Source organism: Tachyglossus aculeatus, chromosome 25 (assembly GCF_015852505.1).
Source record: "Tachyglossus aculeatus isolate mTacAcu1 chromosome 25, mTacAcu1.pri, whole genome shotgun sequence".
Classification (NCBI taxonomy): Eukaryota; Metazoa; Chordata; class Mammalia; order Monotremata; family Tachyglossidae; genus Tachyglossus; species Tachyglossus aculeatus.
Window position 1 is genome coordinate 7,370,726 of NC_052090.1, and position 14,142 is coordinate 7,384,867.

General features: G+C 43.7%; 1 non-coding gene across 1 annotated transcript; it reads left to right on the forward strand.

Annotated features, from left to right (window-relative positions):
• The first annotated feature begins 2,117 nt into the window (after positions 1-2,117).
• LOC119945658 lies at positions 2,118-2,224 on the forward strand. The gene has a single exon (XR_005456316.1). It is a non-coding gene; the product is annotated as a U6 spliceosomal RNA (small nuclear RNA).
• The last annotated feature ends 11,918 nt before the right edge of the window (positions 2,225-14,142 follow it).

Consider the following 14,142-nt stretch of genomic DNA (forward strand, 5'->3'; position numbering starts at 1 on the left):
TCATTGCTTCCTCCCCACTTCTTGCATTAAGGGTTAAAACAACAGAACTCCCTGCAGAGAGCTTAAATGTAGACCTCAATCTATTCATTGGGGAAGAAAACAAAACAAACTTTAGTTCTTAGTTTTCTAGCTCTCTTCAAGAAAATATGCCTGATTCCCCTCTAGACTGCAAGCTCATTATGGGCAAGGAACATGTCTGCTAATTCTCTTGTACTCTCCCAAGCACTTAGAACAGTGCTCCACACATAATAAGCATTCAGTTGATGATTGATTGGTTTCCTGTGAGCTCACTGTGGGCAGGGAATGTGTCTTGTTATATTGTACTCTCTTAAGTGCTTTGCACACAGTAAGCGCTCAGTAAATATGTTGAATGAATGAATGGACATTGCAGATATTAAAGAGATGAAGCCATGGGAAACATCAGAGGAGGATGTTATTGCTTCCACACTATTATTTTGGTTGGTAATTATGATAATAGTAATAGTGGAAGAAAAATGATTACAAATAACTAGTGAACCTTCACTGGGGAAAGAAAGACATCTGGCGGTTGGAGTGAGACATAAAATTCAAGGCTCAAATCCATAGTTTGTCCCCCTAAGTTTGCTTTATAGATAATGGATATCTTTGTTTTTTTAAACAAATAACGGACTGTACCATGTACAATGTCTCTTGTTGAGAAAATGAAGCCTGCTTGTCCACAACCCTTATAATAGTTCATTCATTCAATCGTGTTTATTGAGCACTTATTGTGTACAGAGCACTGCACTAAGCGCTTGGGAGAGTACACGAACAATGCTTTGCCCAACTAAGGCAAAGAGTGCTACCGTTGTTCCCATCAGTAATTTATTTGAATGCTGGCCTCCCCCAGTAGTTATTAAGCTTCTTGCGGGCAGGAATTGTGTCTACCAACTCTACTGTATTATACTCTTCTAAGCACTTGGTAAAAATGCACTAAATGTGTGCTGAGCTCTGTACAAAGAGCTGGGGGTAGATGCAAGATAAGCAGATTGGTTGCAGTCCCTGTCCCACAATGGGGCTCAGTCTTAATCCCCATTTTACAGATGAGGGAATTGAGGCACAGAGAAGTGAAGTGATTTAGAAAGGTCACACAGCAGCAAAGCTGGGATTATGCTCTTTCCAGGCCCATGCTCTTTCCACTTGGCCATACTATTTTTCTAAAAGAAATGTCCAAGGAGGTCTGAAAGAACCCCAATTTGTCCTCTGCTTTTTGAGGGCAGTGATCATGTCTATCAATCAATTGCATTTACTGAGTGCTTACTGTGTATAGAGCACTGTACTAAGCACTTGGGAGAGCATGGGCTTTTAGGCACTTTCCCTGCTATTTATTTTATTTTGTTAGTATGTTTGGTTTTGTTCTCTGTCTCCCCCTTTTAGACTGTGAGCCCACTGTTGGGTAGGGACTGTCTCTATATGTTGCCAATTTGTACTTCCCAAGCGCTTAGTACAGTGCTCTGCACATAGTAAGTGCTCAATAAATACGATTGATGATGATGCCCACAAGGAAGTTACAGTCTGGAGGGGGAGATAGACATTGATGTAAATTAATATTTTTGGATACATATAAGTGCTGAGCGCTGGGGGTAAAGGGTACAAATTCACACATCAGGGGGACGCAGAAGAGTTAAGGAGTAGGGGAAATGGGGGCTGAGTTGGGGAAAACCTCTTCGAGGAGATGAGATTTTAATCAAGACAGTGTAGAGTAAGATAACACAATAGTCTACCAACTCTGTTGGATGATACTTTCCCAACTGCTTAGTACTGCTCTCTGCACACAGTCAATGACAAAACACGAGCCTGGGAGCCAGAAGGACCTGGGTTCTCATCCCGGCTCTGCCACTTGTCTGCCCGACTTGTGTGATCTCGGGCAAGTCTTCTAACTTCTCTGTGCCTCAGCTCCCTCATTTGTAAAATGGGGATTAAGAGTGTGAGCCCAATGAAGGACAGGGACTGTGTCCAACCAGATTAGTTTGTATCTACCCCAGTGTTCAGTGCAGTGCCTGGTACATAGTAGACATTTAATACCATAAAAAAATACTATTGATGGATTGAGTGAATTTAACTGATCTGAAGGAAGTCTCTTCAACCCCTCTATGGGTGTGCTCATTTCAGCAGCACATATACTAAATTTAGAACAATACAGAGACAATTGGCGTGGCCCCTGAGCAAGGGTGACATGCAAATTCATGAAGCAGTCCACATTTTTCAACAACTCCTCACCCATGCCCTGCCTCTGGCCTGGACCACACTCCCTCCTCAAATCTGACAATGACTCTCCTTGCCCTCAAAGCCTTACTGAAGGCACATCTCCTCCAAGAGGCCTTCCCCAATTAAGCCCTCCTTTCCTCTTCTCCCACTCCCTTCTGCATCACCCTGACTTGCTTCACTGATTCATCCCCGCTCCCAGCCCCACAGAACTTAAGTACATATCTGTAATTTATTTATATTCATGTCTGTCTCCCCACACCTTTCTAGGCTGGAAACTCACTATGGGCAGGAACGCATCTGTTTATTGTTGTACTGTACTCTCCCAAATGCTTAGTACAGTACTCCACACAAAGTAAGTGCTCAATAAATACGATTGAATGAATAGCCATGCCATTCTATATACCAGGTTAAAATGACTGTCCTCCCATCTGCTCCTTGTCTGAGGATTAAAAAAAATATGTTATTTGGTTTTCAGCTGATTTAGGATTGGGCACCTTTATGTCTGGTGCTCTTATATGGAGTCTTTAGTCAATCATATTTATTGAGCACTTTGTGCAGAGCACTGTACTAAGCACTTGGGAAAGTACGACATAATGCTATAGCAGACACATTCCCTGCCCACAATGAGTTTACAGTCTAGAGAGTTTTACAGTCTTTAGGCCTAGAGATCAATCAATATTTATTTATTGAGCACTCACTGTCTGCAGAGCACTGTACTAAAGCACTTGGAAAAATACACTACAACAGTCAGTAGGCATGATCCCTGGCTTCAAGTAACCTCCAATCCAAGGGGTTGCCTCTTCCCTTTATGTCTGGAAGGGCTCCCACATTCTCCAATCTGGGGGTCTTAGGTGCACTGGAACTTGACTTTGTTGGTCCACAACAGTACTTTGTCAGAGAGCACCCCTGCTAGATCATACTCTCCCAAGCTCTTACTGCATGCTTACTGTGTGTAGAACACTATACTAAATACAACTGATTGAGGGTTTGAGTGCTGAGCTCTGCATCCCTTTACCTTCCTCTTGGTGAAGGCAACAAGGACTTTCACTCCTCAGCAAGATTTCCCCCATGAGACAATGGATGGATATGGATGCCAGTTTCTCAGGCTTCCAAACTCAGACTCCCAAGTCTCCCAAGCTCCTGAGGCTCCCTCCTCTACAAGGAAGGAGAGGTCCAGCCCCATCAATCTGCAGCCTGGAGGACAATCCCACTCAATAAGCAATTAGCAACCTCAATTGACTTGGATAAAGGGCCTGGGGACTCAGGTGGTCTTAAGCTTCACCTCTCTCTCTTTGTCCTGACAAAGACCATTGTACCCTTTGGTTCCCTGGCCAGCCCCGGTTCTTCCCCTCATTTGGCAGTGGGCAGAAACGGGCATGGCTAGTTCTTGGCTCCGGGGAGAGGGAGGAGGGCAGCAAATCAGCCTGGGCCCTCTAGGCCTTGCGTTTCTCCTCAGGTTTTGCAGTAAGAGAGGGAGTGAGCTGGCTTGGAGCCAGGAGACACAGAGAGGCAGTTCTGCCTCCAGGGATTCTGGGGGACAATGCTGTTGGTTGTCAGCCAGTCTTTATTGAGCACTTACTGTGTGCAGAGCACTGTCCTAAGCACTTGGGAGAGGACAATACAACAATTCACAGACATTCCCTACCCACAATGAGCTTACAGTCTAGGGTGAGGGGATGAAAACTGACATTAATATACATGGCATATGTACAAAAGTGCTGTGGGCCTGGAGGGGGAAATGAGTAAAGGGAGCAAATCAGGTGATGAAGCAGAATGGAGTGGGAGAAGAGGAAAGGAGGGCTTAAGCATGGAAAGCCCCTTGGAGATACGCTTTCAATAAGGCTTTGAAGCTGGGGGACATTTTCTCGCTCCTGAGGATGGATGGGAGATGGGGTAGGGATATAGGGGATTTCTTGCTGGCCCTTGGGGGCAGGGGAGCCAGAATGTGAGCAGCCCACCCCTTTCCACTGCAAGCCCACCAAAGGGGCCAAAACAGGGTGGGCAGCATCTTTCTGGAGAATATGAACAACTCTCTCTCTTTTGTCTCAATTCTTTCATTCTCTCCTTCTGTCTCTCCTCCCACTCATTCACTCCCTCTCACTATTTCTTTTCTCTATTTCTATTTCTTTTTTATGGCACTTAAGTGCTTACTACTGCCAAGCACACAGTAAGTGCTCAAAAAAAATACGATTGATTAATTTATTGAAGCTCTGTACTAAATACTGGGGTATTCAGGCTGGGCACAGTCCCTGTCCCATATGATGCTCATAGTTTGAGAGAGTAGGATTTAAACCCCATTTTTCAGATGATGAAACAGGCATAGAGAAGTGACTTGCCCAAGATCACAGAACAGGTAAGTGGTGAGCCGGCATTAGAATCCAGGTCCTCTGACTCAGATCCATGCTTTTTCCACTAGACCACACTGCTTTCTCTGTCTCACTCATTTGCACGGTCTCTCACTCTCTTATTCTATCTTTAGCTCTCTGGCTGTCCTCTTACTTTCTCATTATTTCTTTGTCTCTTTCACTCATTCTCTTTCCTCTCAACCTCATTCTCTGTCTTTCTCTAACTTTACCAATGTATGCTTTCTGCCTCCAAATACCCAACACACACACACATATTTACAAATAACCTGAGGATGTTTTCCCAACACCATTACTTCTGCACACACCCAGAAAGGCATATTACTACTTTTGACCTGCTTTCTCCACACATTCAGGACAAAGCCTGGAAAAGAGACTCGGGCTCAGCCACTTGTTGGCTGTGCGACCTTGGGCAAGTTGCCTCATTTCTTGTGCCTCAGTTCTCTCATCTGTAAAATGGGGATTAAGATTGTGAGCCCCATGTGAGACATGGACTGTGTCCAAAGTCCATACTTCACTCTGCTGCCTGGATTACTTTTCTAAAAAAAAAAAAAAAAAAAATTTCAGTGAACATCTCCCCGTTTTCATTGGTTGCCCATCCACCTCCCCATTAAACACAAAACTTCTTGCCACTGCCTTTAAAACTCTAAATCAGCTCTCCCCTTTCTATCTTTTCTCACTGATTTCTTACTGCAACCCAGCTGCATGTCTCACTCATCCAATGCCCCCCTCCTCCCTGCACTCAAAATTTGTTGTGGGCAGGGAATATATCTACCAACTCTGCTGTATTGTACTCTCCCAAGCACTTAGTACAGTGTTCTGCACACAGTAAGAGCTCAGTAAATATGATTGATTGGTTGACCGATTTCCACTGGTAAGCAGAGCACTATTGGTTCAGTGAAAAGAGCCCCACTCTGGGAATTGGGCATTTACAATCCAAGCACCTTTCTGCCAGTAGCTTTTCTTTGGTTTATGGTATTTATTAAGCACTTATGTGCTAAGCACTCTAAGCACATTATAATATAATATATTATATAATATATAATAATAATAGTGGTGGCATTTGTTAGGCACTTACTATGTATCAAGCACTGTTTTAAGTGCTAGGGTAGATACAAGCTAATCAGGTTGGGCAAAGTCCCTGTACCACATGGGATTCACAGTCAATCTCTATTTTACAGATGAGGTAACTGAGGCACAGAGAAGTGACTTGTCTACGGTCACATCAGGTAAGTGGTGGAGCCAGGATTAGAACTCAATCAGAAGGACCTCCAGTCCTGTGCTCTATCCACAGACCCGTGTTCTATACAAGATTATCCTGATGAACACAGTCATTTTTCCCACATGGGGCCCACGGTTTTAAACTCCCATTGTACATCTTCATCAAGGGTATTTATTGAGTGTTTACTATGTGCAGGGCACTATACTAAGCACTTGGGAGAGTACACTACCCCAGAGTTGGCAGTCACATTCCCTGTCCATGACAAGCTTACAGATGAGGTAACAGGCACAGAGAAGTTATTTGACCTGCCCACAGCCACCCAGCAGACAAGCAGTGAAGCTGGAATAAGAACCCTGGTCCTTCTGACTCCCAGGCTGGTGGTCTATCTACCTTTAGTGCAGTTTTTACTAAGTGTTTACTAAGTACCAAGCCCTGAACAAAGTTCTGGGGTAGATAAAAGATAATTAGGTCCCTTATGTGGCTCACAGTCAAAGTAGGAGGGAGAACAGGTATTGAATCCCCATTTTGCTGATGGGGGAAACTGAGGCCCAGAGAAGTTAAATGACTTGTCCATAGTCACGCACCAGATATGTGGTGGAACTGGAATTGGAACCCAGGACCTCTGCCTCCAAGGTCTGGGTTCTTTCCACTAGGCCATGTTCCCCCTTCAATGGACAAGCTCCTTTGTTGTACCCACTGAAGCTTGTAATCTCCCAAGTACTTAGGTCAGTGTGCAGCACAGAGAAAGCCCTCAGTAAGTACCACCAATTGACCCACCCACCACAACCACTCAGCTTAGGTTTGGCCCTCGCATGTGCCCACGTGACTATTTTCCTTTCTGATCTTTGGATCTCTTGTTTCTATCTCCAGACTGCTGAGTTTCTTTCCCATTTTGCCTCCGCACCCCCAACCCTTTCCGCACTTTCATGTGCCAAACGCCAAACTCCCCGGAGCCACAGATCCCCATGCTTGTCCCATATGTGAGCTCACATAATAATGGCATTTATTGAGCACTTACTATGTGCAAAGCACTGTTCTAAGCACTGGGGCACCGTTCTAAGCCCTGGGCACTGTTCTAAGCGCTCACCCATCAGATAGCCTGCATTGGCAAAGCACTTCAGTCTATTATATTTATTCAGTGCTTATTGTGTGCAGAACACAGTACTAAGCGCTTGGAAGAATACAACAATAAACAGTCTTGACCACCCCCAAACTTGGCTGCCTGGAGCCTCGAGTTTCCAATCAGGCCAACAGGATCCCTCATGAACCCATGGAGCCGAAACTCCATCCCATCCTTCTACAGCCCAACCGGCATTGTTCACTCCTCTGGTGCTAACCTTCTATGTCTCCATTTTGCTTATCTGGCTGCTGACCCCTGGGCCCACTTCCTGATTCTGGCCTGGAAAGCCCTCTCTCCTCAAATCCAACAATTACTCCCCCCCACTCTTCAAAGCCTTATTGAAGGCACATCTCCAAGAAGCTTTCCCTTTTCCCTCATCTTCCGCTCCCTTCCGTATTGCCCTCACTCCTGAACCCCCTCCTCCCCCTCTGCATCCCCCCCAGCCTTACCTCCTTCCCTTCCCCACAGCACCTGTATATATGTATATATGTTTGTACATATTTATTACTCTATTTAACTTGTACATATCTATTCTATTTATTTTATTTTGTTAATATGTTTGGTTTTGTTCTCTCTCTCCCCCTTCTAGACTGTGAACCCACTGTTGGGTAGGGACTGTTTCTGTATGTTGCCAACTTGTACTTCCCAAGTGCTTAGTACAGTGCTCTGCACACAGTGAACACTCAATAAATATGAGTGATTGATTTGCTCTTCCCCAGTCCCAACCCCACAGCACTTATGCCCATCTCTGTCATTTCTTCATTTGCATTGATGTCTGTCTCCCCCCATCTACACTAAGTTCATTATGGGCAGGGAATGTACCTGTTTATTGGTGTATTGTACTCTCCCAAGTGCTTAGTACAGTGCCCTGCACATAGTAATAATAATAATGATAGCATTAAACAAACACCTACTATGTGCAGAGCACTGTTCTAAGCGCTGGGGCAGTTACAAGGTAATCAGGTTGTTCCACGGGGGGCTCAGTCTTAATCCCCATTTTAAAGATGAGGTAACTGAGGCTCAGAGAAGTTAAGTGACTTGCCCAAAGTCACACAGCTGACAATTAGTGGAGCCGGGATTTGAACCCATGACCTCTGACTCCAAAGCCCGTGCTCTTCCCACTGAGCCACACTGCTTCTCATTAAGCGCTCAATATGACTGAACGAATGAATCATGGTTATGAAGGTTGACAAGGCATCTGACACCAGAAAAGCCTCCTATCTACCACCCCCTCGCCAATGGCCTTCTCTCCCTTCTTCGATCCCCTCTCTGTCTGCGCAGCCTATTTTGCATTTAAAACTACATTTGAAAGGAGAAACCGCTTAGAGCTAAATGTTCTAAACTGACAAAAGAATTTCTAGTGGCACAGCCGCCTAGAGTCATGTTTTTATGAGGCCATCACTTTCTATTTCTAAGCTTGAGCTCCCACTTCCTTGTTGCTGGGAGCCAGGCCTTTCGTCCACTTCTCTTCCCTCCCAGCCTTTAATGTTTTTTGAATGGTGTCCGGTTTTCTGCCTGAGTTATGGCCGGTTCCTCTTGACAAACTGCCGGACAAGTCCAGCGTGGAGGGGCTCCGTAATGGCAATCGGAAGTGTGATTGGCAATTAAACAACACCCCCCTGAAGATGCCTTTCGGTTTGATTTGGGAATGGAAAGGTGCGAGAGAGGTGGGGCGGTGATGAGGGTTTAAAGGGGTTTATGAAACAGTTTAAAAATTAAATATGCCATCTAAAGTTCTTTCTGGTAAGCCATAAGCTAAAGCCATCCTTTATGAAACTATCAGAGCTAGGCAGCTGGAGGCTGCAAGAGTGTGTTATTCAATGCTTTTCTTTCGCATTAGACTGCCCATAGGATAAGGAAATTGGCATTAGAAGAAAAAGAAGGGTTTGGTAGGTTACAGAGGTCAATGACGATACATATGAAACATCTGAGATGAGTCTGATGTGAATATCTTTTCTCTTGTTCAGTGTTTAGTACACAGTAAACCCTCACTTACCACCATCGGGAGGATTTTCACATCCAGATCATTTGAATCTATCAAAGATTGCAGGAATTGAGTATTTCTGCCTGCTTACTCCATTTTTCATATTAATCAAGTAATGGGATTTATTGGGTCCTTACTGTGTTGAGTGAAAAGAAGGATCAGCTCTTTTCACCCACTACCTTGCAGTCTTTGCTTGTATTACACTTATTTTTAAACTAAGAACTTTGCTTTAGATTCCCCTGTCTCTGGTCTCTCACTCACATGGTTCTTTCTACCCTGAAATTCTCTCCCCCTTCAAATCTGCCAGACCATAGGTTTATCTTTAAAATCCTTGTGAAACCTCACCTTCTTTTAGAAGTCTTCCCTGAGTAACTCAAAGGCTGCTGTATTCCAAATAGTTCCCTAAGCAGTTATCCTAGAATTTATGCATATATAATGATAATAATTGTGGTATTTAAGTGCTTACTATGTGTCAAGCACTGTTCTAAGCATTGGGGTAGACAGGAGTTGATCCGATGACGCACAGTCCCAAGTAGAAGGTAAAACAGGCATTGAATCCTCATTTGGCAGATCAGGAAATTGAGGGACTGAGAAGCTAAATGATTTGCCTAATGTCCCACAGCAAACAAGTAGCAGACCTGGGATTAGAACTCAAATCCTCTGATTCCCAGTCCCATGACCTTTCCATTATGTGTCTATATATTAATATACATATCAATATATAGCTCAGTGATGTAAGCTCAGTATACGCAGGGAATGTGTCCATGAATTCTGTAATAATGTATTCTCCCAGTGCTCTGCGCATAGTAAGCGCTCATTAAATACCATCAATTGATTGATGTATATAGATGTATGTATGTTACTTATTCACACAGTTCACTAGTTCCTCTAAACCACCTTAACCCTATCACATTTTGCTTTGGTTTCAATATTTATCCTAGTCTTCTACATTGCTTTAATATTTTATTGCTTCACCTTTCCTCAAGTGTTGGTCTCCATTCCCCTCTCCCTGCTTACATTCTGGTATTTCCAGCCCCTTGAACTTCAGGGACTATATCTGATTCTCAACCATGTATTCGTTCCCAGCATTTCTTTTGGTACTTTGCAGAGAGTAAGCACTCAGTAAATCCTATTGATTGAGTTTTCATCAATATAAGAATCTTTATCAATTCAGCTCAGAAAACAGATGGGACACAGGATTAGGTAATTAAACATTATCACCTGTTGCAGAACAACCTCTTCCTAGACAGTCCCTGCTCAACTCTAAACTCCCTGTGGGCAGGAAATGGATTCATTCAGTCGTAACGGATCTATCAACTCCATTAGTGTACTCTCCTAAGCACTCAGTACAGTGCCCTGCACACAGTCAGAACCCAATAAATACCATTGATTGATTGTATAAAAACACCTCCACTAATGGGTGTTATGAGGAGATGAATGAGGAAAGTTAAAGGTAAAAACTTCAAACTCTGCTTGAAGTGGGTTAATATTCTGTCCTTCAAGCACTCCTTACTACCACCATAAATTAAGTTCCTCCAATTAGTGGGAATAAGCATTAGCAGGCACCCTGTTTTCCACTTATTTGTAATTTATTTTAAATGTCTCTCTCCCCCTTTAGCCTGAAACCTCCTTGTGGGCAGGGAACATATCTACCAACTCTGTTGTACTGTACTCTCCCAAGCACTAAGTAGTGTTCTGCACTCAGTGCTAAATACCAGTTTGATTGAACAATAACGCAGTAGGACATCATGTGGAAAGTCAAAAGAAAGATTTCAAGTTCTGCTTCAAGTGTCAGTATTCTGCCCTGAGAGTGCCTCTTGTAACCATGATATATTAAGTTCCTCCAATTAGTTGGAGAAAGTGCTCACTAGGCAGCATGTTTTTCACCTATCTGCAATCTATTTTAATAACTCTCTCCCCATGTAGCCTGAAAGCTCCTTATGGGCAAGGATGGCACCTACCAGCTCTACTGTCTTGAGCTTAGTGAAGCAGTGTAGCCTAGGGGAAAGAGCATGGGCCTGGGACACTTGTCTGCTGGGTGACCTTAGGCAAGTCACTTCACTTCTCTGTGACTCAGTTTCCCAGGCTAAACTGGGAGTTTCATGTGGAAAAGGGGCTGTGTCCAACCTGAATGCCTTGTATCTACCCCAGTGCTTAGTACATAATAAGTGCTAAACAAATACAATTATTATTATTACTACTCTCCCCAAGCACCTAGCACAATGCATGCTCAATAAATACCATTGGTTGATTTATCTAGTAATCCTTTATGGACCCCTTATCCAAATCCCTCTTGAACCTGGTTTGACTCTCTAGACTTGAAGCTCATTCTGGGCAGGGAATGTGCCTACACACTCTGTTGTATTGTACCCTTCCAAGCGCTTAGTACAGTGCTCTGCACACAGTAGCTGTTCAATAAATGTCACTGGTAGATTGATCTGAACCACACAACTCCCAGTGGGAAGAATTCCATACACTTCTCGGCCGCTTGGGGAAGAAATGTTTCCTTCTGTTGATTTTGAAACTGCCCCTTGGTCTTGGTGCTGCACAATTTGGTGAACAACAATTCTGTTTTCACCTGGTCCACACCCTTTCTGATTTTGTAGACTTCAATCATGTTCCCTCTCACCTTTCATCTTTGCAGACTGAAGGATCCTAGTCTTTTCAGTCTGTCCTTATAAAGAAGCCCCCCCATTTGCCCTCATCTGATATTAATTGTGGTATATGTTAAGCTTTTATTATGTGCCATGCACTATACTAAACATTGGGGCTGAATCAATCTAAGCAGGTTGGACACAGTCTCTATCTCACACAAGGCTCACACTCTAATAGGCAGGGAAAATGTGTATTTTATTCCCAATTTACAGATGAGGAAACAGAGGCCCAGAGAAGTGAAATGATTTGCCCGAGGTCACAGTAGGGAAGAGGTGGAGTCAGGATTCGAACCCAGGTCCATCTGCCTCACAGGGCAGTGCTCTTTCCAATAGGTTATGTTGTCATCTGTACTCTTTCCCCAGTTCTAATATATTTTTCCCTAAGACATGTAGACCAGAACCTCCCCCACCTGGTTTCAGGTGGTCTTGGATCACGGTCCAGAGGCAAAACTTCAAAGCCTTATTTAAAAAAAAAAAAAAAAAAAAAAAAAAAAAAATCACACCTCCTCCAAGACACCTTCCCTAAGACAACTCCTTTGTCCTGTACTCTCCCAAGCACTTAGTCCCATGCTCTGCAAACATAGGCATGCAATAAATATCACTGATTGATAAATGTTGCCACATTGTTGCCAAATGTTGCCAATCGATAAATTGATATATGTTGCCAACTTGTATTTCCCAAGTGCTTAGTACAGTGCTCTGCACACAGTAAGCACTCAATACAATTGAATGAAATTCACATGTGCATTTTTATATGCTATTTGTTAAGTACTTGTTATAGAGGTACACTATTTTCTATGTGCATTTTTTATGGTATTTGTTAAGCACTTGCTAAGAGCCAGGCACTCTACTAAGCCCTGGGATAGATACAGGCTAATCAGGTTGGATGTAATCTTCCTATTTAGGGCTTGCAGTCTTAGTCCCTATTTTACAGATAAGGGAACTGAGGGCCAGAGAAGTGGAGTGACTTGCCCAAATTCACATGACAAGTGGCGGCGATAGGATTAGAATTCAGTTCCATGTTCTATCATTTGCAACTTGCTATTTTCTTGTGAGAGCTTGATAACTGTTGCTTAGTACCATGTTGGGCTCATATGGAAAGTCATTCATTCATTCAATCATATTTATTGAGCACTTACTGGGTGCAGAGCACTGTTCTAAGCGCTTGGCAAGTACAAGTTGGCAATATATAGAGATGGTCCCTACCCAACAGCGGGCTCACAGTCTAGAAGTCCCAGCAAAGAAACCAAAGGACAAAAATGCAGACTGATATATACTCAGGCTTCTGGAAAGATCTTTCCCTATTTGGGGTCTATCATGAAGGAGGCAGGAGGGCAAGCTGCCACCCACCACATGCCAGCGCTCTGGGTGCACAGATTTCCTGTTTATTCTCAGAGCCAAAAGCAGCAGTTGACCAGCTGGTGCCCATTTTAGGGACCAGCGTGGCCCAGAAGAAGCAGAGTTGCCTAGTGGAAAGAGCCAGGCCCTAGGAGCCAGAGACCCTGGGTTCTAATCCTGGCTAGGCCACTTACCTGCTATATGACCTTGGGCAAGTCACAACTTCTATGCCTCAGTTTCCTCATCTGCAAAATGGAGGTTCGATACCTGTTCTTCTTAGACTATGAGATTTGTTTGGGACTTTATCATCCTGTATCGATTTCAGCGCTGAGTAGAGTGTTTGGCACACAGTATAAGCACTTAATACTGTTATCATCATCATTATTATTAGGGACCTATCTTCCCCCAGATTCCTTAATTTTTTGTCTGCAGGATAGCTGCTAACAGCAGCGTGAACCTTCAGATCACCACTCTTCATTGTTACCAGAAACCAATTCCTTAAGCAGGCTGGGCACTTCACTCTACTTCCATTCATCAGAAGACAATCTATTTTGCTGGAGTACCCCCAGTTCAATGTCCTCTGGTTTTGTTTTTTCCTCCCTTTTGCCCCTTGGGGTGGGGGGCGGTGGAGGGGAGGGTGTTAATAGGATATATTTTGATTTGCAAACTTCATGCCCACTTGTTTTGGGATTGCTTGGTTGGAGTAACCCCAGGGGAGGTTTATTCCCCAATAAGATTGTCAAACATGTCCAAAGACAGAACCCGCTGCTTGTTACATGAACTGGGCCCTTGAGAAGGTGGGGGCGGCCCAAGCTACGTGTTTTTGTCCTAGGACCCTCTTTAAAAATAATTTTCTTTTGATTAGAATCTGGGACTAATGGCCGGCTTTCATCCTTTCAATCTCAAGTCAGCTGTTGTGTTGTGACAGATAGCTTCTTTTCACCTTGTTGCCTGATGTTTTCCCCCCTGACTGTTAAAGAAAAAACCAAAACCAAAGTGCCTTCTTGAGCTAACAGACCCTTTCAATGAGGCACCTTTTCTCAGAGGTCTGCTTGTCGTGTTAACCCCAGAAGCTTGTGGGTAATGGGCATAGAAATTGTTTGAACAGAATTAGCATCTAGAGGTACACTATTTTTTCCATCAGCAGAGGTTAGTATGAAAAGGTGGTGTCACGCAGAGCTGTTAAAAACAAATTCACTTCTATGGCACTCATTTCTGTATTCCATCTCCCTCTT